Here is a 22,526-nt window from a genome sequence, read left to right on the forward strand (position 1 = left end):
GCGACGTCCAGGCCGGTCATTCTAGGCGGTGACTTCAACTGCATCATCGATGCGGCTGGACGATCCGGCAGTGACGACAGCAAACTGGACGCTACGTCCAGATTCCTAATAGAAACAGTTAAAGATGCCAAACTGCACGACGTCTTCAGCAAACCTGCAGACGGAGTGCAGCGCAGATACACATGGTCAAGATCGGACGGGTCTGCCCGTTCCAGGATTGACTTCCTGTTTGTGTCCCGTGCTGTCACGGTCGGATCCACCGACGTCAAGCCAGTGTTCTTCTCCGACCACTGCCTCTTACTGTCGACTGTCACTTACAGGACTACCAGCAGGTTGGCAGAGGGACGTGGAAACTCAATGCTACACTGCTGACCCCAGAGAACATTGAGGAACTCAAAAGGGATTACCAAGGTTGGAGAACCCTCTTTGAGTCTCCAGTTCACTGGTGTGAGGCGATCAAGGAGAACATCAAGAGGTTCTTCATCCACAAAGGTGTTCAGAAGGCGAGAGAGAGACAGAGGGAAATGTCCCGCTCCAGAAAAAAATGCAAAATCTGCTCCGGCTGCAGTCGATGGGGGTCGAGGTCAAGGAGGACCTCCAAGAGGTGAAGAGCCAGCAGGCTTCGCTCTTTGCCACGGAGGCCTCCAAGATCATCTTCCGGTCCAGAGTCCGCTCCATTGAGCAGGATGAGACGTGCTTGCGTTACTTTTTCCAAAAGGTACACAGAGAGAGCTCTGTTATCAGCAGCCTGAAGGAAGAAGATGGCTCGGTAACGTCTTCGCAGTCCGACATACTAAGGATCAGCAAATCCTTTTATGCTGGGCTGTATGACGCGAAGCCCACAGACAGCAGAGCCTCCCAGTCCTTCCTGTCATCTATCACAGAGATCTTAGATGACAGTATGCAGGAGAGTCTGGACAAACCGCTAACTCTGGACGAGCTGACAAACGCTGTCAGGTCCTTCGAGATGAGTAAAACTCCCAGAAGCGATGACTTACCAGTTGACTTGTATTTGACTCTGTGGGACTGGGTCGGCCCAGACCTGCTGGAAGTATACGAGAGTATGCTCCTGGCCGGCAGCATGTCAGAATCCATGAGGAAAGGCATCATCACCCTCATCTACAAGCGGAAGGGAGAGAGGGCGGAAATCAGAAATTGGCGGCCCACCTCACTGCTTAATGTTGATTACAAGATTCTGTCCAAAGTCATTGCCAGTCGAGTCAAGTCTGCTCTGGAGTTGGTGATTCACCCAGACCAGATCTGTACTGTACCCGGCAGGAAGATCTCTGATAGTCTCGCGCTACTCAGGGATACGATCGCCTATGTACGGGACAGGAGGGTGGACATCTGCCTCATCAGCCTGGACCAGGAGAAGGCTTTTGATGGGATTTTGCACACATACTTGATGGACATTCTCTCTAAATTGTCGGGAGGGAATCCACAATTGGATCAAACTGCTCTACACAAACATCAGTAGCACTGTCTCAATCAATGGGTGGGAATCAGAAAGTTTCTCAATTAAATCTGGAGTCAGACAGGGCTGTCCTCTCTCCCCGGTCTTGTTTGTTTGCCCCTACGGGAAAAGGAGATGGTGGATCCGGTTGGATGGTTCCCTGAGCAGACTGCTAAAGTCATTTGGCAGAATGCTTCATCACCAGAACTTTCAAACAAGCACCAAGACGTAGCTTGGCTGGTGGTGAGAAGGGCCCTCCCCGTCAGATCCTTCCTGCACACCTGGAGTCTCACACCCTCCAAACAATGCCCTCACAGTGGCTGTGGTGGGGAAGAGACAGTTGCCCACCTCTTTCTGGGATGTGTCTTTGCAAAGCAGGTGTGGAAAGAGATACAGTGATTTTAGTCGAGGTTCATCCCAAGCAGCTCTGTAACACAGGCGTCTGTGCTCTACGGGCTGTTCCCCGGGACGCACACCGAGATAAACATCAACTGCTGCTGGAGGACTATCAATTCGGTGAAAGACGCCCTTTGGTCTGCCCGAAACTTGCTGGTCTTCCAGCGAAAAGAGTTGTCCACCACCGAGTGTTGCAGACTGGCTATTCCAAGGTCCAGGACTACGTGCTGAGGGACGCACTAAAGCTTGGGTCAGCTGCCACAAAGGCTCAATGGGGGTAGGTCCTCCCGCCATAGTGAACCGAGCGGCTGCAACCCGTGTAAAATCCCTAGGGCTGTATGCACGAGAGAATGTTTTTCATATGTAATGCAAATGAACCTGAAATGGCAAGAGTAATGAGGCACCTCATGTACTGCTTTGTAAGAAGTTTTGCACTTTATGAAATTCCCTATTTGAATTGTTTGTAATGTATTTTTACAAATTTTATCAATACAGTATATTTTGGAAAAGAAGAACTGAGCCCTGGCTCAAACAAGGAATGGATACTTAATATTCCTGGATACAATGTATTCAGGAAAGATAGGGAGGGGAAAAAGGAGCGATAGGGTGGCAGGATTGATTAAAGTTAAAGACAGAGTCCATTTTCTTCGAAAAATGGAAAATTACATGAGCTATTGTTCTGTTGGGTGTATACTGTATGTCACTGAATTGTGGGAAGAAGATAGAAGAGCAAAGTTACAGGCAAATTAAAGGGAAATGCAAGAACTATGGAGTAATGATAATGGGGGACTTCAATTATCCTAATATAGACTGAGAAAATAACAATGTCAAGGGCAAAGAGAGGGAGGAGTCCTGAAATGTGTACAGAAGAACTTTCTTGATCAGTATGTTTCCAGCCCAATGGGGAAGGAAGCAGTGCTGGATCTAGTCCTGGGGCAAGTGGAGCATGTTTCAGTGAGAGAGCATTTGGGAACCAGTGATCACAATAACATTAAGTTCAGAGTAATTTTTGATAAAGGCAAGGAATAATGAAATGCGAAAATATGGAAGAGAGTTAATTTCAGTGAGTTGACAGGGAATCTTCTTGAGGGCAGTTAGGGATGGGAAACAAATGCTGGCCTTGCCAGCGATGCTCACATCCCATGAATGAATTTAAAATAAAACCTGGCCCAAAGATTGGCAGGTAAACAGTATATGAGCAATGAGAGGCCTTCAAAGAGGAGATAGTTCAGGAATAGACTGGCCACATTCCCACATGATAGGATGCGCATCCAAAGCTGAAACTCCCTGGATAAAGATATAGGGATTAAAATTAAACAGAAAAAGGAGGCTTATGATAAATGTTAAATTCATAACTCAGTCGAGAATAGCTGAATGCAAAAAATTAAAGGGAAAAACTGAAGAAGGGAATAAGAAGACAGAAGAGAATATCGCGAATAAATTATCTGGTAACATAAAAGGGAACCCAAAAGTCTTTTATAACATATAAATAGTAAAAAGGTAGTTAAGGGAGGGGTGGGGATAATGAGAGACCAAAAAAGGCGAACTTCATGTAGATGCAGAGGGCATGGCTAAATGAAGACATTGTATTTGTCTTCACTAGAGAAGAGGATGCTGCCAAAGTAGCAGTAAAGGAGTTAGTCGTCGAGAAATCTGATAGGATAGAAATAGATAAAATATTGGTAGCACTCAGGTAGAAAAGTCGCCTGGTCCAAGTGGGATCCTAGGTTGCTGAGAGAAATAAGGGTGGAAATAGCAGAGGCTGTGGCTACAATCCTCCCATCCTCCTTGGTTATGGGGGCACTACCAGAGTACTGGTGGATTGCAAATGTTATAATCCTGCTCACAAAAAAACAGAGGGATAAATGCGGGAATTAGAGGCCAGACAGTCTAACATCCGTGGTGGGAGATCTTTTAGAGACAATAATCTGAGACAAATTGCCAATTGGAACAATATGAGTTAATAAATGAAAGCCAGTGTGGATTTGTTAAAGGCAAATCATGTTTGATGAACTTGATTGAGTTCTTTGATGAAGTAATGGAAAGGGTTGATGAAGGTAGTACAGTTGATGTTGTGTATATGACTTTCAAAAGACTTTTGGTAAAGTATTACACAATCGACTTGTTAGCAAAATTAAGCGCATGGGATTAAAGAGACAGTGAGTGGCAGCATGTATACAAAATTGGCTTAAGGACAGAAAGCCGAGATTAGTAGTGAAAGGTTGTTTTTCAGACTGGAGGCAAGTATACAATGGTGTCCCAAGGGGGCAGTATTTTGATATATATTAATGACCTGAACTTGGGTGTACAGGCAATAATTTCAAAGTTTATAGGTGACATAAAAATGTAGTAAACAGTGAGGATGATATAACAGACTTCATGAAGGATATAGACAGACTGGTCATTCACATGGCAGATGCAGTTTAATGCAGAGAAGTGTGAAGGAATGTATTTTGGTAGGAAGAATAAGAAAAGCAATATAAACTAAATGCTACAATTTTAAAGGGGGTGCAGTAACAAAGAAAGACCGAGAGTGTATGTAAACAAAACTTTGAAGGTGGCAGGACAAGTTGAGAAGGTTGTTAAATAAGCATACAGTACAAATAAATAGAGTACAAAAGCAAGGTAGTTCTGATAAACCTATATATCACACAGGTTAGGCCTCTGCTGGAATATTGTGTCCATTTGTGGGTACCAGAATGTGCTGCCTGGAAGGGTGGTGGAAGCAGATTCAATAACAACTGTCAAAATAAAATTGGATAAATACGTGAAGAGGAAAAATTTGCAGGGCTTTGGGAAAAGAACAGAAGAATGGGACTAATTGGAGAGCTCTTTCAAAGAGCCAGCACAGGTATGATGGACCGAATGGCCACCTTCTGTGCTGTATGGTTTTAAGATTCTAAGAAGCCGAGTGCTACTCATTCTTTCAATAATACTCATTGTTCCTGTTGCCTGTTTGATTGGCTGGGCGGAATTCAGGGTGAAGAATACGTATGGTAATTTTACAAAACATCACATACCCGGAACTTACTGTGATGATGATATTGAGAATGACCCCAAATGTTAGATCGTTCTGCCTCCATGATCCTCTGCTAGAAAAGTCACACCACAACTTGCTGTGAAAAATTATTAGTATACACAATAGCAAGAATTGCGGAGTTTGGGAGCAGTGACTGGATAGGTAGGAATGGAACCAGGCGAAGGCAATCCTACTCTGCTGAACAGAAGAAAAGACATTGGAGAAAGGTGGCACGATTAACCGTGTCAAAGTCAGCATGCAGGTCGAGAAGGACAATGAGGGATAGTTTACCTTTGTCACAGTCACATCGGATGTCAGTTGCGACTTTGATAAGAGCTGTTTCGCTACTGTGACAGTGGCGGAAACCTGATTGGAGGGATTCAAATATAGAGTTCTGGGAAAGATGGGCTCGGATTTGGGAGGCGACAACAGATTTAAAGACTGAAGAGGAAAGGGGGGTTAGTGATGGTAGTTTGGAAGGACAGAGGAGTTAAGAGTTGTTTTTTTGAGAGGCAGTGATAATGGCAGATTTGAAGGGGAGGAGAAAGAACCATTTACAAATTCAACTAACATGGGAGCCAGGAAGGGAATTTGGCAGTTTAATGGGAATAGGGGCAAGAAAACAAAACATGGGTCTCGTGGACAAGAAGTGGGTACAAGGAGAGAAATGAGGGGAACCTTGGTGGATGCTTGGCTTGATGAGCTAAGGGACGTGCCAGAGGTCGGTGACCGGATGCCCTCAATCTTAGTGACAAAGAAGCCCTTAAACTCCTTGCACTTATTGTTGGTGAGGGTGGAGGAGACAAGGGAGAGGATTTTATGGATTATTGAAGTTCAGGTTTTACCCTTTGTTTCATTGTTACTTGTTTAGTGGCCAAATTGAATAAAGTCTGTGCTAAAAAAGGGAGGTGTGCCAGTTAGATGGAGCAGACAGGGAGAGAGCCAGAACTGTATCTGGGTTTGAACATCTCTCTGTGAACCAATTTTCTGCAGGCAGAGGTCACTTGGGATTCTATTGCCTGTACTTCACTGAGTATTTAGGGCGGCACAGTGGCGTAGTGGTTAGCACCACAGCCTCATAGCTCCAAGGACCCAGTTCAATTCTGGGTACTGCCTGTGCGGAGTTTGCAAGTTCTCCCGGTGACCGTGTGGGTTTTTGCCGGATGCTCCGATTTCCTCCCACAGCCAAAGACTTGCAGATTGATCTGTAAATTGGCCATTATAAATTGCCCCTAGTATAGGTAGGTGGTAGGGAATATGGGATTACTGCAGGGTTAGTATAAATGGGTGGTTGTTGGTTGGCACAGACACGGTGGGCCGAAGGGCCTGTTTCAGTGCTGTATCTCTAAATAAATAAAAAATAAATAAATTAGACAGGCTATTCAACTATGTCTGGCAATGCATGGTCAGGGACAGTAATATTTTGCAGGAATGGAGCTGTGGAGGCCATTGTGCAGGGGTCAGGGATCAAACCCTGGGACCTCCTGGCCCAAAGGCACATGGTACCTGCTCTCCACCCCCCCCCCCCACCCCCACAACCCCGCCAACCCTTCAATTGATTAGCCAGCCCGCAGTTTTTATGCTAAGCCATTTTGTTTTTTGGTTATATTTTGAGTTTTAAAAAAAAATCAGTTTGTCTTATATGGCACTGCTGAGATTGAGAGCTGAGCTGAGTTTTGGCTGATTGGTTGGGGGGGGAGCGGTGGTGTGGCAGTGCAGCTGTGCTGGAATGGAGGTGGTCCCTTTAAGTGGAAAGGGAAGGCAGTCCCGTTAAGCAGTGAGGGTGGGAAGTTGTTCCTTTAAGCGGTGAGGATGGGAGGCGTCCCCTTTAAGCGGTGAGGATGGGAGGCGTCCCCTTTAAGCGGTGAAGATGGGAGGCGGCCCCTTTAAGCAGTGAGGATGGGAGTCAACCCCTTCAAGCGGTGAGGATGGGAGACGGTCCCTTTAAGCAATAAGGATGGGAGGCGGCCCCTTTAAGCGGCGAGGATGGGAACCGGCCCCTTTAAGCAGTGAAGATGGAGGTGGCCCCTTTAAGCGGTGAGGATGGAGGTGGCCCCTTTAAGCGGTGAGGTTGGGAGGCGGCCCCTTTAAGCGGTGAGGATGGGGCGGCCCCGTTAAGTGGTGAGGATGGGGTGGCCCCGTTAAGTGGTGAGGATGGGAGGCGGCCCTTTAAGCGATGAGGATGGGAGATGGTCCCTTTAAGCGATGAGGATGGGAGACGATCCCTTTAAGCGGCGAGGATGGGAGACGGCCCTTTAAGCGGTGAGGATGGGAGGCGGCCCTTTAAGCGATGAGGATGGGAGGTGGCCCCTTTAAGCGATGAGGATGGGGTGGCCCCTTTAAGCAGTGAGGATGGGAGGCGGCCCCTTTAAGCGGTGAGGATGGGGGGGTGGCCCCTTTAAGCAGTGAGGATGGGGTGGCCCCTTTAAGCGGTGAGGTTGGAGGCGGCCCCTTTAAGTGGTGAGGATGGGAGGCGGCCCTTTAAGCGATGAGGATGGGAGATGGTCCCTTTAAGCGGCGGGGATGGGAGGCGGCCCTTTAAGCGGTGAGGATGGGAGGTGGCCCCTTTAAGCGGTGAGGTTGGGAGGCGGCCCCTTTAAGCAGTGAGGATGGGAGGCGGCCCCTTTAAGCGGGGAGGATGGGAGGCGCGCATAAAAGCGGTGAGGTTGGGAGGCGGCCCCTTTAAGCAGTGAGGATGGGAGGTGGCCCCTTTAAGCGGTGAGGATGGGAGGCGGTCCCTTTAAGCGGTGAGGATGGGAGGTGGCCCCTTTAAGCGGTGAGGATGGGAGGCGGCCCCTTTAAGTGGTGAGGATGGGAGGCGGCCCCTTTAAGCGGTGAGGTTGGGAGGCGGCTCCTTTAAGTGGTGAGGATGGGAGGCGGCCCCTTTAAGCGGTGAGGTTGGGAGGCGGCCCCTTTAAGTGGTGAGGATGGGAGGCGGCCCCTTTAAGCGGTGAGGATGGGAGGCGGCCCCTTTAAGTGGTGAGGATGGGAGGCGGCCCCTTTAAGCGGTGAGGATGGGAGGCGGCCCCTTTAAGCGATGAGGATGGGAGGCGGCCCCTTTAAGTGGTGAGGATGGGAACCGCCTCTCTGCAGCGGCGGGGAGGAGGAGATGTTTAGTTGAATGCGAATGTGAAGTCGCGGAAGGAAAAGGCGTCAACAACGGAGCCCAGCCTGAGGGATGGGAGCGGGGGGCCCGGCAGCCGCGTAACCGAGAGCGGGCAATGGGTGAGTGAACGGCAGCGACGGCAGGAGCGGGAGCCCCGGGATCCCGGTCCCCCCCCCAAAACCCCCGGCCCCGGTTCCGGTCTCCTCCCGACCTTCCAAGCCCCCGGGTCCGGGCCCCAGCCTTCCCCGCTCCCTCTCCGGGCGGCGTTTACTGTCAATCCCCCACCCCCAGGCCCTGTCCATCTCCATTCCCCCCCCCCCGGGCTCGGGCATTGCAGTAAGGGAGCTCCTCCCAGAGTCTGCGGGGGTCCTGGGCTGGGGCTTTGGGGTGATTGCCAGGCCCCTGTTTAAAGCCTGGGCAGTATAGAGGGGCTGGCAGCCCTGTCTCCCTCCATCCACATGCAGCTGTGCCCAGTCATTCCCCAGGAGGATGCAGGCTGCAGTGTCTATTGGGTTTGGGGATTAGCCCTGTGAGCTGGAAGGCATGTGTGGCAATGTAAACAATGAGCAGAAAAGCAACAGACTTTAGGGGGGCACATAGCCTGGTGAAATGGGCAGACACATGGCAGATGAAATTCAGCACCCAGCATTGTGGCATTTTGCAAGGAAGAATGAGAAGAGGCAGTATAAGCGATTTTGGGGGGACAAGCTGATCAGCCTTTTCTATGTTTTTTAAAAAAAAAGGATCCTTGGCTTTATAAGAGTAAAAATTCAATGATTTTATGATGAGACTTTTTTTTTTAAAAAAGTACTGGTTAGGGCTCTCAAGAATATTGGGTCCAATTCTGGCCATCACACGTTAGGAAGAGTGTCCAGGCCATCAAGAGGATGCAGAGCAGATTTCATCGGACGGTACCCGGGATGCAGGATTTCAGTTATTTAACAGACTGGAGAAGCTGGGGTGGTTCTCCATCGAGCAGTGAAGGTTAAAGAGAGATTTAATAGAGGTATTCAAGATTATGGAGGGTTGATAACCAGAGTTGTGGGTTTAAATGCATTTGTCAGAAAAACCAGATGAAGAATATGTGATTTTTTTAACAGTGAGTTGTTATGATCTGGAATGTGCTGCTTTAAAGCGTGGTGGAAGCAGATTCAGCAATAACTTTCAAAAGGGAATTTGAGAACTATTTGAATAGGAGAAATTTCAGGGCTGCAGGGAAGTGAGCCGAACTGGAAAGCTCCTTCAAAGAGCCCCACATGGGTCGAATGGCCGCCTTGTATGCTGTATGATATTTCTGTATCGGCTGTTTGTGCCTTTCAGTTGTATATCTGTGTTCCTGTAACTTCCCCTCTTTCGCCTCTTCCATCTCTTTAGTGGCACTAGAACAGTGTGACCAAGGATTATTTTGCATTGTTTTGACTTCATCTCACCACTGAGGCCACGCACAGGTTCACTGTGGTTTTATGTGAAGCCAAGTTTTAAAAGTTTCCTGATCCTGAGATAACCTGGGGATCTTTTTAAATGCAGTAGTAGCAGAGGGCTGTACACTCCTCATGTGAAGTTGCACTGTCAGCTGAGGAAATCCTTGCACACAGTGTAAATTGGTGTGGGGCTTCTATCTGTGGTATATTGATGCCCTGGGACCAAGGGAAACCAGTTTTTATTTTTAAAAAAAAGTGCAACTTGAAAGATTTTCATTTAAACCAGTTGTAAAATTGGCCTTGTAACTGCAGGAAAATAGATTCCACTTGGAAAGGAATAGTTGGGAAAACAGCATTTCATTTGCCCACCTGCTCAAATCAATTTAGTCTCGTTAAATTCAAGGAGTCTTGGAATTCTTGTTGAGAAGAGTGGCTCTTTCTGGGACCCTCCAGGCACAATCACAATGCACAGGCAATGGGTCTGACAGTGTAATACCCATTTTCAAAAAAGTGCGATAGCTAATACTGGGTACTTCCAGGCCAGTTAGTTTAGCATCCGTATGAGAGAAATCTTTAGATGATTAACTATCTAGATAAAACACTTGGAAGCTGCTGACGTGGATTTCAGAAAGGGAGTTGGTGCTTGAGAAACCTAATGAGTTTATTTAAGGAGGTGACGGTGCTGTAGTGGATGTGGTGCACGTGGATTTTCAGAAAGCCTTTGACCAGGTAATACGCAGGAGATTATTGTCAGAGATTATTGGATGTGGAATAAGTGGGAGGATAGAAAATTGGATTAGAAATTGATCAGTAGGAAGAACATTAAAAGCAGCACTTGAAGTCTATCATGTCATTTAAAAAATCATGGAATATCGGGCTTTATAGCTAGGGGTATAGAATATAAAGATTATAAGAAATAGGCGCAGGAGTAGGTCATTCGGCCACTCGAGCCTGCTTCACCATTCATTAAGATCATTGCTGATCTGATTGTTGCCTTAACTCCAACTGCCTGCCTGCCCCCCATTTTACTCCCTTGTAGATCAAAAATCTGTCTAACTCAGCCTTGAATATATTCAATGACACAACCTCCACTGATCTCGGGTAGAGAATTCCAAAGATTAACAACCCTCAGAAGAAATTTCTCTGTCATAAATGGGAGATCCCTTATTTTTAAATTGTGCCCCCTTAGTTTTTGATTTTCCCCCACGAGGGGAAACATCCTTTCAGCATCTACTCTGTCAAGGCCCCTCAGAATCTTGTATGTTTCAATAAGATGTTGTGATGTATTGGGCTCCACTGTAGGAAGGATGTTGAGGCAATAGATTCACTAGGATGCTGCCTGGTAAGAGGAAATGCAAATAAAGATGTGAAAAATTGAGCCTTTTAGAACAGATGAGATTAAGGGGTTACTTGATGGAGATGCCTAAAATTACAGCAACTTGTTTTATGTATAGCATCTTTAATGTAAGTTTAACCCCTCGAGTGTTAGCAAACAAAATTGGCCAGAGCCACATAAGGTGATGTTAGGACAGGTGCCCAAAGGCTTGGTCAATGAGGTAGGTCCTAAGGGGCATCCTAAAGGAAGGGAACAAATTCCAGAACTTGGCCTAGGCAGCTGCAGACACGACTGCCAATATTGGAGGCATTGAAAGTGGTGGATGTGCCAGAACTGAAGGAATGCAGTAATCTCAGCTGGTAATAAGGCTGGATGCGCTGATGTTTAGAGAATGCAAGCTGGGAGCCTGATCAAGAAAGCAATCTACTAGTCAAGTCTGAAGATAAGGTTTTCCCAGAATTTAATTGGAAAAAAATTCTGCTCGTCCAATAGTGGATGTTGGACATGCAGCATAACAGTGGAGGTGTTGAGAGATATGATGAAGTAGAGCTGATGTTGTCAGTGTTCATGTGAGACCTGATGTGTTTTCAGATGATGTTGCTGAGGATGAGTGGGTAGGGAAGACGTTGCAGGTGATTCTCTGGGACCAGGCAAGGATAGTCAGACACCAAAGGAGCAGTGCTCCATCCTCTGTTAAAATTAAACTCATGGAAAACTCTGCTGCCTGTATCCGAGCAAGTACTAAATTCTGTTTAACCATTGTCGATATACTTACTGATTCCCGGTCCGGCAAGGCATTGATTTTTGAATTCTCATTCTTATTTTCAAATCCTTCCATAGCCTTGCTCCCTCCCTGTCTCTGGAATCACCTCTGGCCCGACAATCCTCCGAGTTCGCTGCCCTCTTCCAATTCTGGCCTCTTGCACATTCCTGATTTCCTTCACTTCACCATTGGCGGCCATCCCTTCAGCTGTCTTGGCCCTAAGCTCTGGACTTTCCTTCCTAAACCCCTCTACCTCAATCTCCTCCTTTTAACGTAGAAATCTCCAGAACAGGATATACTTTTTGCAGACACGACCAATCTCAATTTGCAAAACGTATGGAAATATACTGGTGTTAACACCCAGGTGATTTGGGTAACCTTGCTTTTTCAATTGAAATATGGATATCCCCAATTTCTGTGTGTTGCTCAAACTGTGAATGGTCATGTTTGTAGAGAGCCTGTCCTATCCTGAAGGTGCACAGTAAGACCTAGGGTGAACATGGCTGTGATGTCATAATGGTTCAGTGATATCAGAATGGGAATGTTGCCTCACAAAGTAATTAATTGTTGCAGATGTTTCCCTCAGACGCTATTCCCTTTCAAACCTGGGCCTCTATTCGTGTCAGAATGTCCTGTGGTTAGTCTACATGTCAGAAATATGACCCTGGAGATATTTATCATGTGTGGCTAATGTAGATCTATGTAGTACCACTTGAAGGGAGCATGTAAGATCCTTTGAATCTCTCTAATTTGTGTCCAGTTCCTCTGATAGGTCAGGTGGGCAAATGTACTACTTGGTGTGATGCAGGGCATGGAGCAGAGTAATTGGCCAGGGTCCCCCTCTCCTCGTGACCGTTATTGGGTGACCCCCTAATGTGTGTTTATGGACAGTGAACCCAGCTAAAATATCCCCCATTGGTGAGTATCCTGCTGGTGTTGGCGTTGACTGTCTAGACCAACATTTGCAATATGTACCAGCGGTGGTTGACGCTCTGTAGAATCAAGGGTTAGCACCTCGGGAAAGCGAGTGAGTGCTCACATGCTTCATTGCTCAGCACTTGGCTTCAGAGTCAGTCTGCTGCCTGCTTTAACCCTGCTCGTTGATGGTTGAACCAACCCTGGGGCCAGTCTGGCTCCTAAAGAAATATTTGCATTTAATGGAATCTTTCACGACCTCAGGATGTCCCAAAGCACTTTACAGCCAATGAGTACTTTTTGAAGTGTAATTGCTTGTTCTAATGTAGGAAACTCGGCAGCCACCTTTTGCACAGCAAGCTTCCACAAACAGCAGTGTGATGTTCACCAGATTCTGTTTGAATGATATTAATTGATGGGTAAATATTGGCCCAGGTCACTGGGAAGAGTTGGCTTGTTTCTCTTCAGAATAATGTCGTGGGATCTTTTACACACACCTGAGAGGGCTGACAGAGCCTTGTGCTACGACTAGGTGTGAAAGGGGTCTAGGGTTCCCTCTCAGCCTTCACCTGGTCTTACCGTAACATGGTTTTATTTTTAAGCACACTGTTTTTGTAGCTCCCCTTTGTTGAATCCTTGTTCACTGCTTTCCAATTGTAAGGCAAAGAAACCAGCCCAAACAGGTTTTCTTAGGCTTAAAGAAGGAAGGTTGAAATTTGTTAAACTTGAACTTTGTTCTAATTCAGTTAATGCCTATGGATACACGACACGCCCACTCTAGCATCCATATGCGATACACACATGCAGATAGTCAGAAAAGAGCAGAAGAAAATAAAGTGGAAAAGTTTGAGGCAATCTCCTGAAGAGGGTCTTTTGTTATGGTTCTTCGAGCTCACTGTAGAATCCTTGATTGTAGGTAGATCTTGCTTTTCATTAGGGGCAAGTATTATTGTTTAAACATTGTTTGCTGTAGGAGACTTTTCTGTCTCTTGGGATTCATGTGATTTCAGTGGATTTGGAGTTGCGTGAGAAAGATGGGAGCAGACAGGACAGGTCTTTTCAGTCTAGAAGCAAACAGACACTCTGAGTTCAAACTGTTTGTACAATTCAGAAAAACCCAGGTTGCCAAGTAGGTTAGTCATGTGACCAGCTGGTCTGACCACATCTGTTTGTGGATTCTCTGGTCTTAGCTAACCCTGGGCCCTTCTTGCACAATGTACCTGGTGCTCAAAGTCCATTGTGGGTTAGATTGGAGCAGGGAACAGCCCGTTTGTCCTTCCAAACACTGGCTGTTGGCTGGAAAAACACTTTTGCATAGCAAGGGCCTGGTAATTTTTTTTTTTTAATGTCCTTTCTTCACCTCATCAACAGTTTGATATTTAATGTCCATGTGGTGAAATTAATATGCCTTATTCTTAGCAGGTGGGGGGGGGCTCTAGCATGACACTTGGTTTACTATTTCATCTGAGGTGGTACCTCTGACAGAGCAGCACACCCTCAGTAATGGCACAGAAATGTCAGCCTAGATTATGTATTCAAATCTCTGGTGTGGAAATTGAATCCACAATATCTGGTAGTCCTCTTCACTGAGCCAAATCTGGCTCCACTATGGAGTGATATTCAAATAATTCTGCCATTTTCTGTTCCCCATAATCTCTCCATGCTCATTTCAGTGCCTTCACTTCCTCTACTTCGACATTTTTTTTTTCTGCATTTATTTAAAGCTTTGTTTATTTCCTTTTAAAGTAGTTGACCTGTTAACTAACGGAAGTTCATTGCTTCTTGTGTTTATTTTGCAGTGACTCTAAATAGTCTTGAATACTTTCTGTAACCTTTTGATTTGCATGTAAAGCATCAGCACTGTCAGTATCCTGGGGGGTTACCATTGACCAGAAACTGCACTGGACCAGCTACATAAATACTGTGCCTATAAGAGCAGGTCAGAGGCTGGAAATCCGGTGGTGAGTAACTCACCTCCTGACTCCCCAAAGCCTGTCCACCATCTACAAGGCACAAGTCATGTGTGTGATGGAATACTCTCCACTTGCCTGGATGGGTGCAGCTCCAACAACACTCAAGAAGCTCAACACCATCCGGGATAAAGCAGCCCACTTGATTGGCACCCCATCCACCATCTTCAGCATTCACTCCCTCCACCACTGACACACAGTGGCAACAGTGTGTACCATCCACAAGATGCACTGCAGCAACTCACTAAGGCTCCTTCAACAGCACCTTTCAAACCCACGACCTCTACCACCCAGAAGGACAAGGGCAGCAGATGCATGGGAACACCATCCCTGCAAGTTCCCCTCCAAGCCACACAGCATCCTGACTTGGAACTATATTGTCGTCCCTTCACTGTCACTGGGTCAAAATCCTGGAACTCCCTTCCGAACAGCACCGTGGGTGTACCTGCACCCCCGCCCCCCCACCACCCCCCCATGGACTGCAGCGGTTCAAGAAAGCAGCTCACCACCACCTTCCCGAGGGCAATTAGGGATGGGCAATAAATGCTGGCCTAGCCAGTGACGCCCACATCCACAAATGAATTTTTTTAAAAGTCGCCATGTCCTTCTGAAGCCCCATAACATTGAGGAGGAACCATGCCTGGTATTATCATGGCCAGTGGACAGCAGACCATACTTGCCTCCAGAAGGGCGATGTGTCCCTGTGTATGAAGATCAGCCTGTACCCAGCTTATTTCATCTACATTCCTAACGCCTGCGCACTCTTCGTGTTGGCACAAACCAAACAAATGTTGGCTTTGATGCCTTCATCCAAGGCATGCTTCCGTTAATTACTTCCCCCTGCTTGCTGGAAATCAGCCACTTCACTATCCAGCTTCCATTCTGCCTGTCAAAACCACAAAGCAATAGTTGTCTGTGTGGCAATTTATCAAAGGCTTTCAGGAAGTGAAGGTATGCAGCCCTCCAGTATCATCCTCCATCCTCGATACCCCATTCAAAAACATTCGATGTGTTGCTGCGATCTCTACTCAGCCGTCTGACCGATCCACTCCATTTATTCTTTACGTAGGACCTCTGAGTGGCACTGAACACTGGCAATATTTTTTTCTTTCTGCCCACTAACTAACTTAAGCAATTAATAATACTAATAGGGGTTTTCTACAGACCACCTGAATAGTGGAGCAAGAAATATGTAAGCTAATCTGTGAAGTAAGAGATGTAGAATAATCATGGGAGATTTCAGCTACCCTCAAACGGACAGGAAGAGCTATGAAATAGAGTTTTTACAAAGGACTCCTTTTCACTTTGTACAAAGTCCTACAAGTGAAGAATCACTGCTGAATCTAATTATCTGAAATGAATCCGAGTAGTTGGGGTAAGTGTGTTTAAGGAACATCTAGGCAATAGTGATCACAACATAATGTTTAAGATAACAGTTTGCAAAAGACAAAATGAGGATTAAGGTAATAGATTGGCAAAAATTTATTTTAAGGGGATGAGAATGGAATGAGGGAAAATAAACTGGGAAAAACTGACAAATGGAATTGCAGTAGGAAATAGTTAAGAAGGTGATTGAGTCCAGAAAAAATATATTTCACGAAAAAGCAAGAGCATAACTAGCCAATAATAAAACACCAAGGATGAATGAACAAATAGGGTAAAATTGAAACTAAAGAAAAAGGTATATAGATGAGGAGAGGATGTCAAAAGAGAATGAGGTTGGGAAAGAAGTCAAAAATACAGTCCAGAAAACAGGAAGTACAGAATATCAAAAATATGTATAAAAAGCATCAGGGTAGTGATGGGGCTACTAATATGATAAAGTCACAGGTTATGACTATGAAATCGCAGAAATATTAATTGCATAGCTTCAGTACCAGGGAAACTAACTAACAAAGTTAACATGACATTAGAAAAGATCAAAAAGGATATCAATATATTTAAGATAGGGGGGGATAATTGATGAACTAGACTGGGAGGTTAAAATGATTTCATTAGAAAAGGGAATAGTGCCAGAGGATTGGCGGATAGCAAATGTGGTTCCTGTATCTAAAAAGGGGGATGGAGCGATGGACAAATGAGCTTCCCATCGGTGATGGGAAAGATGTAATAGAAAAACATCTGGAAACTGAAACCATAATAAAGCATAGTCAGCACAGATTTCAAAAGGAGGACCATACTTGCTCAATCTTACTGAATTCTTCTGAAGAACTGACTGAGTAGATAAGGGTGAGGTAGTAGATTTAAGGGTGACTCTGGTGACTGCAACAACTACCGTGGAATCTCCCTGCTCAGCAGAGTGGGGAAAGTCTTTGCTCGTGTCGTATTAAACAGACTCCAGAAGCTGGCTGAGCGCGTCTACCCTGAGGCACAGTGCAGCTTTCGAGCAGAGATCCACTATTGGTGTGCTGTTCTCCCTTCGCCAGCTACAGGAGAAATGCCGCGAACAACAGATGCCCCTCTGCATTGCTTTCTTAGATCTCACCAAAGCCTTTGACCTCATCAGCAGACGAGGTCTCTTCAGACAACTAGCAAAGATTGGATATCCACCAAAGCTACTAAGTATCATCACCTCATTCCATGACAATATGAAAGGCACAATTCAGCATAGCGGTGCCTCATCAGACCCCTTTCCTATCCTGAGTGGCGTGAAACAGGGCTGTGTTCTTGCACCTACACTGTTTGGGATCTTCTCCCTGCTGCTCTCACATGCGTTCAAGTCTTCAGAAGAAGGAATTTTCCTCCACACAAGATCAGATGGCAGGTTGTTCAACCTTGCCCATCTTAGAGCGAAGACCAAAGTACGGAAAGTCCTCATCAGGGAACTCCTCTTTGCTGACGATGCTGCATTAACATCCCGCACAGAAGAGACTCATCGACAGGATTGCAGCTGCCTGCAATGAATTTGGCCTAACCATCAGCCTCAAGAAAACGAACATCATGGGACAGGGCATCAGAAATGCTCCATCCATCAATATCTGCAACCAGGCTCTGGAAGTGGTTCAAGAGTTCACCTACCTAGGCTCAACTATCACCAGTAACCTGTCTCTAGATGCAGAAATCAACAAGCGCATGGGAAAGGCGTCCGCTGCTATGTCCAGACTGGCCAAGGGGGTGTGGGGAAAATGGCGCACTGACACGGAACACAAAAGTCCGAGTGTATCAAGCCTGTGTCCTCAGTACCTTGCTCTACGGCAGTGAGGCCTGGACAACGTATGTCAGCCAAGAGCCATGTCTCAACTCATTACATCTTCGCTGCCTCCGGAGAATCCTTGGCATCAGGTGGCAGGACCGCATCTCCAACACAGTAGTCCTCGAGGCGGCCAACATCCCCAGCATATACACCCTACTGAGCCAGCGGCGCTTGAGATGGCTTGGCCATGTGAGCCGCATGGAAGATGGCAGGTTGCCCAAGGACACATTGTACAGCGAGATTGTCACTGGTATCAGACCCACCGGCCGTCCATGTCTCCGCTTTAAAGATGTCTGTAAATGCGACATGTAGTCCTGTGACATTGATCACAAGTCATGGGAGTCAGTTGCCAGTGATCACCAGAGCTGGCAGACAGCCATAAAGGTGAGGCTAAAAAGTGGCGAGTCGAAGAGACTTTGCAGTTGGTAGGAAAAAAGACAGAAGTGCAAGGAGAGCGCCAACTGTATAACAGCCCTGACAAACAATTTTATCTGTAGCACCTGTGGAAGAGTCTCACTCTAGAATTGGCCTTTATAGCCACTCCAGGCACTGCTCCACAAACCACTGACCACCTCTAGGCGCTTACCCATTGTCTCTCGAGACAAGGAGGCCAAAGAAGAAGAAGAAAGTGGTAAATGTAATATACTTGGATATTCAAACAGCCTTTGATAAGGTCTGATGACTAAGGTCGGAGCACGAGGAGTAGAAGAGAGTAGGGCTTAAAGGTGTTGCCCAGTTGGGAATTGGTGTTCAATAAGGATTAACTGATCCCATAACCGATCAGAAGTACAATTCCAAAATTTGTGAATGACATCAAATTGGGCGTTATAGTTAATACAGAGGAGGACTGCAGCAAAATGCAAAACCACATTAATAATCTTGCAGAATGGGCGTGTAAATGACAAATTTCAATGTAGGTAAGTGTGAGGTGGTGCATTTTGGTAGGAGGTATAAGGAGGCCACATAATCCTTGGAAAATGGGTGTCTAAATGAGTTAAGGAGCAACGGATCGAATCAGCCAGAGGGATGGGGAGCAGTTCGGCGGTGAAAGAATGGGTTGCAGCAATTTCACTGACTATTGGAGCAGCTGCTGTTGGTTACCTAGCCTACAGAACTTTATACTCCAGAGACAACTGCCATAAGTGGTAGAGGAGCAGGGAGATCTGGGGGTACAGATTTCAGAATCTCAAATCACAAAGTAGCAACGCATGTTGGCAAAATGCAAACCAAGCACTGGGGTTGATTTCTAAATGAAATTGAAACCAGAGGAGTTATGTTAAACATATAGAACCTTGGTTAGACCATACCCAGAATATTATGAACAGTTCTGATCTCTATATTGCCAAAAAACATAGAGGCATCAGAGTAGGTGCAAAATAGATTTACTAGAAGAGATCAGAACTGAGGTTATGTCTATCAAGAAAGATTGAACAGGCTTATTTCTCTAGGCAAGAAAAGGTTTAATAGGACGTTTCCAGTTGCAAAGGAAATGAGCTAGGGGGGCCATAAATACAAGCTAGTTACAAATAAATCCTAATGGGAATTCAGGAGAAACTTCTTTACCCAGAGAGTGGTGAGAATGTGGAACTTGCTACTACATGGAATAATTGAGGCGAATGGCATAGATCCATTTAAGGAGACGCTTGATAAGCACGTGGAATAGGAGAATATATTGATGGAATTAAATGAAGTAAAGTGGAGGAGGCTTGTGAGTACAAACACTAGCATGAAGCTGATGGGCCAAATGGTCTGTATTTTAAATCAGGAATGCTTTTTTTTTGTTTTCCCGTTTCTAAGGATGTTATAACCTGGAATGTTTACTTCTCATCCCCTCGGTGAAGAACTGATGTCACCTGTTCCAACTGCTGTAGCATTTGACGTCTGATGTACAAATAGAATCTGGTTGAGAAAAGCATTGTAGAGTTTCAGTCATACTGCCACTTGTGACCATCAAGTCTTTCCCCAGCGCTCTCACTTAAGGCTATCTTCCAGAGTTAGAAGATGCTTTCTTTTTGTGGCATACCTTGTATGTAGATGTTTTAGGTTTGCATTATGCCATCTTGAGCATGGGGTCTATCTGGCTTTTGTTGTGTGGAGTGCAGGGTCGTTTGTTCATTGTATTCTGAGCAGGATAGGAAGAGTTTGTCATGAGCTGGGTTGTGCCTTCTCGCAATCCTCATTGAGTTGCTGTACTCCGAGAGGAAACCTCTTTATTTTTTTGTATGCCTGTGGTTCCTCCCATTGAAGGTTTTGTATCTATCACTGCCCCAGGACTACCAACAGCTCGGGGCAGCCGCAGGGTGGTGGGTGGCAGAGAGCACGCTGGAGGCTGCTGCACAATAATTCTGTGTTAGAATGTTAGGCTTTTCACTACTCCGAGATACTGTTTGTTCCACACTGCCAAAAGTCAGGAATTATGAGCACTGCACAAAGTGTGATTTTTCATTAGCTACCAGTTCTACAAGTACCTACATGAAACTGCACCCTCCTTCGTTTTCAGGTAGATTAGTTTTCCAAATATCTCTAGTCAAGTGTGACTGTGACCTGCAGTAATAAATGCTCCAGTAGTCCAGACAACATCAGCACTGTGTGGAGCACCTGGATCAGGGCAGGTAGAGTGAGGGGGCACACCCGGATTGTGGGTGGGGGGTGGTTTGTGGTAGAGCGGGTAAGCGCACCGGTGGTGGTGGGGGGGGGGTGTGTGTTATTAGAACGAGGGGGGTGCACCTGGATTGGGTGGATGAGGGGTAGAGCGAGGGGGCATACCTGGAATGGGGGAGGGTGGAGGTAGGAGGGGGTTAGAACGAGGCAGTGCACCTGGGTTGGGGGTGGGTGTGAGAGAGGGAGAGTGATGGCACACCCGGGTGGGGGGGGGGTGGGGTGGTTTGGAGGAGCAGGGTGTTGGAGCAAGGGGGCGCACCCGGGTCTTTGGGGGGGGGGGGGGTGGTTAAAGCAAGGGGGTACTCGCTCTAAGCGGTACGCAGGAAGTGATATGAATCCACCTTTTTAGATTTCTTAGAGGGCATGCTAGTGTAATGGGACGGGAAAAAGTAGAAATAAATATTAAACCAAAGTGAAGTCGAGAACATCAAGATAAACAAAAAATCAACAAAGTAACAACTTGCATTTATATAGCGCCTTTAATGTAGTAAAAAGTATTGAGGATGTGGAGCGAGTGTAGGAAGGGGTAAGGATAGACGGGGAGAAGTGATCAGTGGTTTGCCATGTCTGTGATCGAGGTGATGACAGAGGGACTACAGGATATGGAAGGCTGGCCATTAATATGGGTAGGAGGGTTTATATGGAGTGAGAGGTTTGGGAAGGATTGGAGGGCAGTTAAATAACAGGGGAGCGGGAAAGGGGTATTGAGGTGGAGATTGGAATGCCAGGATGAGGAGTAGTTCAGTGCAGAAACTGAAGGAGCAAATGAAACTGAGGGGTAGAAAAGAATGATTTTGAAGGAGGGCTGGAACAAGATGGGACGCTTGAAGGAGAAGGTGCAGAGGCATATTGGAGAAGGCAAGGTGGTGAGATTCACGCTGTCACAGCGATGGTTAGGTCAGGGTGAGTTGTGGAGGGTCTTGCCAGCTGAAGAGGCTTCATTTAAGGGGCAGGGTCACCAGCTTCAGCTCCATTTCGTTCATGGCCCTAATATTGAAGCAGTCATCCCCAATAGGCCATGGGTTATGGAAATAACGAGGTCACCAGTGAAGGGAGGGTGATGCAGAGAAAGATGGTGCTCGCTAATCTACTGACGGGGTCCAAGGGGGCAGTGGTGGAACAGGGAGGAAGTTGGCAAGATTAGTCCCCAGTGGGCACGCTGGGCAACAAGGTCAGTGAGAGAGTACGAACATACGAATTAGGAGCAAGAGTAGGCCACTCTGCCTTTTGAGCCTGCTCCGCCATTCAATAGGTTCATGGCTGAATTGACTACTCCACATTGCCACCTACCCCCGATAACCTTCAAAGTCATTTATATAAATTGTAAAAAGTTGAGGCCCCAGCACGGATCCCTTTGGCACACCACTAGTTACATCTTGCCAACCAGAAAATGACTCTACTCTTGTTTCCTGTTAACTAGCCAATCTTCTGTCCATGCCAGTATGTTACCCCTAAGGCATGAGCTTTTATTTTCTGCAATAACCTTTGATGTGGCATCTTATAAAATGCCTTCTGGAAATCTAAGTCCAACATATCCACCAGTTCCCCTTTATCCACAACATATGTAACTCCCTCAAACAACTCCAATAAATTGGTTAAACATGATTTCTCATTCACAAACCATGTTGACTCTGCCTGATTACTTGAATTTTTCTAAATGCCCTGCTATAACGTCTTTAATAATAGCTTCTAACATTTTCCCTAAGACAGTTGTTAAGCTAACTGGCCTGTTGTTTCCTGCTTTCTGTCTAACTCCCTTTTTGAATAAAGGAGTTACATTCGCTATTTTCCAATCTAATGGAACCTTTCCCAAATCTGGGGAATTTTGGAAAATTAAAACTAACACATCAACTATCTCGTTAAGCCACTTCTTTTAACATTTTAGGATGAAGTCTATCAGGACACGGGGACTTGTCAGCCGCAGCTCCAACAATGTGTTCAGTACCACTTCCCTGGTGATTGTAATTTTCTTGAGTTCCTCCCTCCTTTCCATTTCCTGACTTACAGCTAATACTGGGATGTTACTTGTATCCTCAATAGTGAAGACCGATGCAAAATATCTGTTCAATTCATCTGTCATCTCCTTATTATCCATTATTAATTCCCCAGGCTCACTTTCTATAGGACCAACGCTCACTTTGTTAACTATTCTTTTTAAATATCTATAGAAACTCTTACTCTCTGTCTTTATATTTCTAGCTAGCTTTCTCTCATACTCTAATTTTAACTTCCTTATCAAACTTTGTCATTCTTTGCTGTTTTTTATATTCTGTCCAATCTTCTAACCTGCCAC

The 22,526-nt window shown here is 46.0% G+C and overlaps 1 protein-coding gene across 6 annotated transcripts in view; it reads left to right on the forward strand.

The window, feature by feature from the left end:
- Positions 1-7,920: 7,920 nt before the first annotated feature.
- Positions 7,921-22,526, forward strand: part of LOC137353256 (beta-1,4-mannosyl-glycoprotein 4-beta-N-acetylglucosaminyltransferase-like) — a 94,170-nt gene continuing 79,564 nt past the window's right edge. For all 6 annotated transcript variants that reach the window (XR_010969826.1, XR_010969827.1, XR_010969828.1 and 3 more), the window contains exon 1: positions 7,921-8,093. The gene's annotated coding sequence lies outside the window, so the exon portion shown is untranslated. The remainder of the gene's footprint in view (positions 8,094-22,526) is intronic.

The sequence above is a fragment of the Heterodontus francisci genome, chromosome 41 (assembly GCF_036365525.1).
Source record: "Heterodontus francisci isolate sHetFra1 chromosome 41, sHetFra1.hap1, whole genome shotgun sequence".
Classification (NCBI taxonomy): domain Eukaryota; kingdom Metazoa; phylum Chordata; class Chondrichthyes; order Heterodontiformes; family Heterodontidae; genus Heterodontus; species Heterodontus francisci.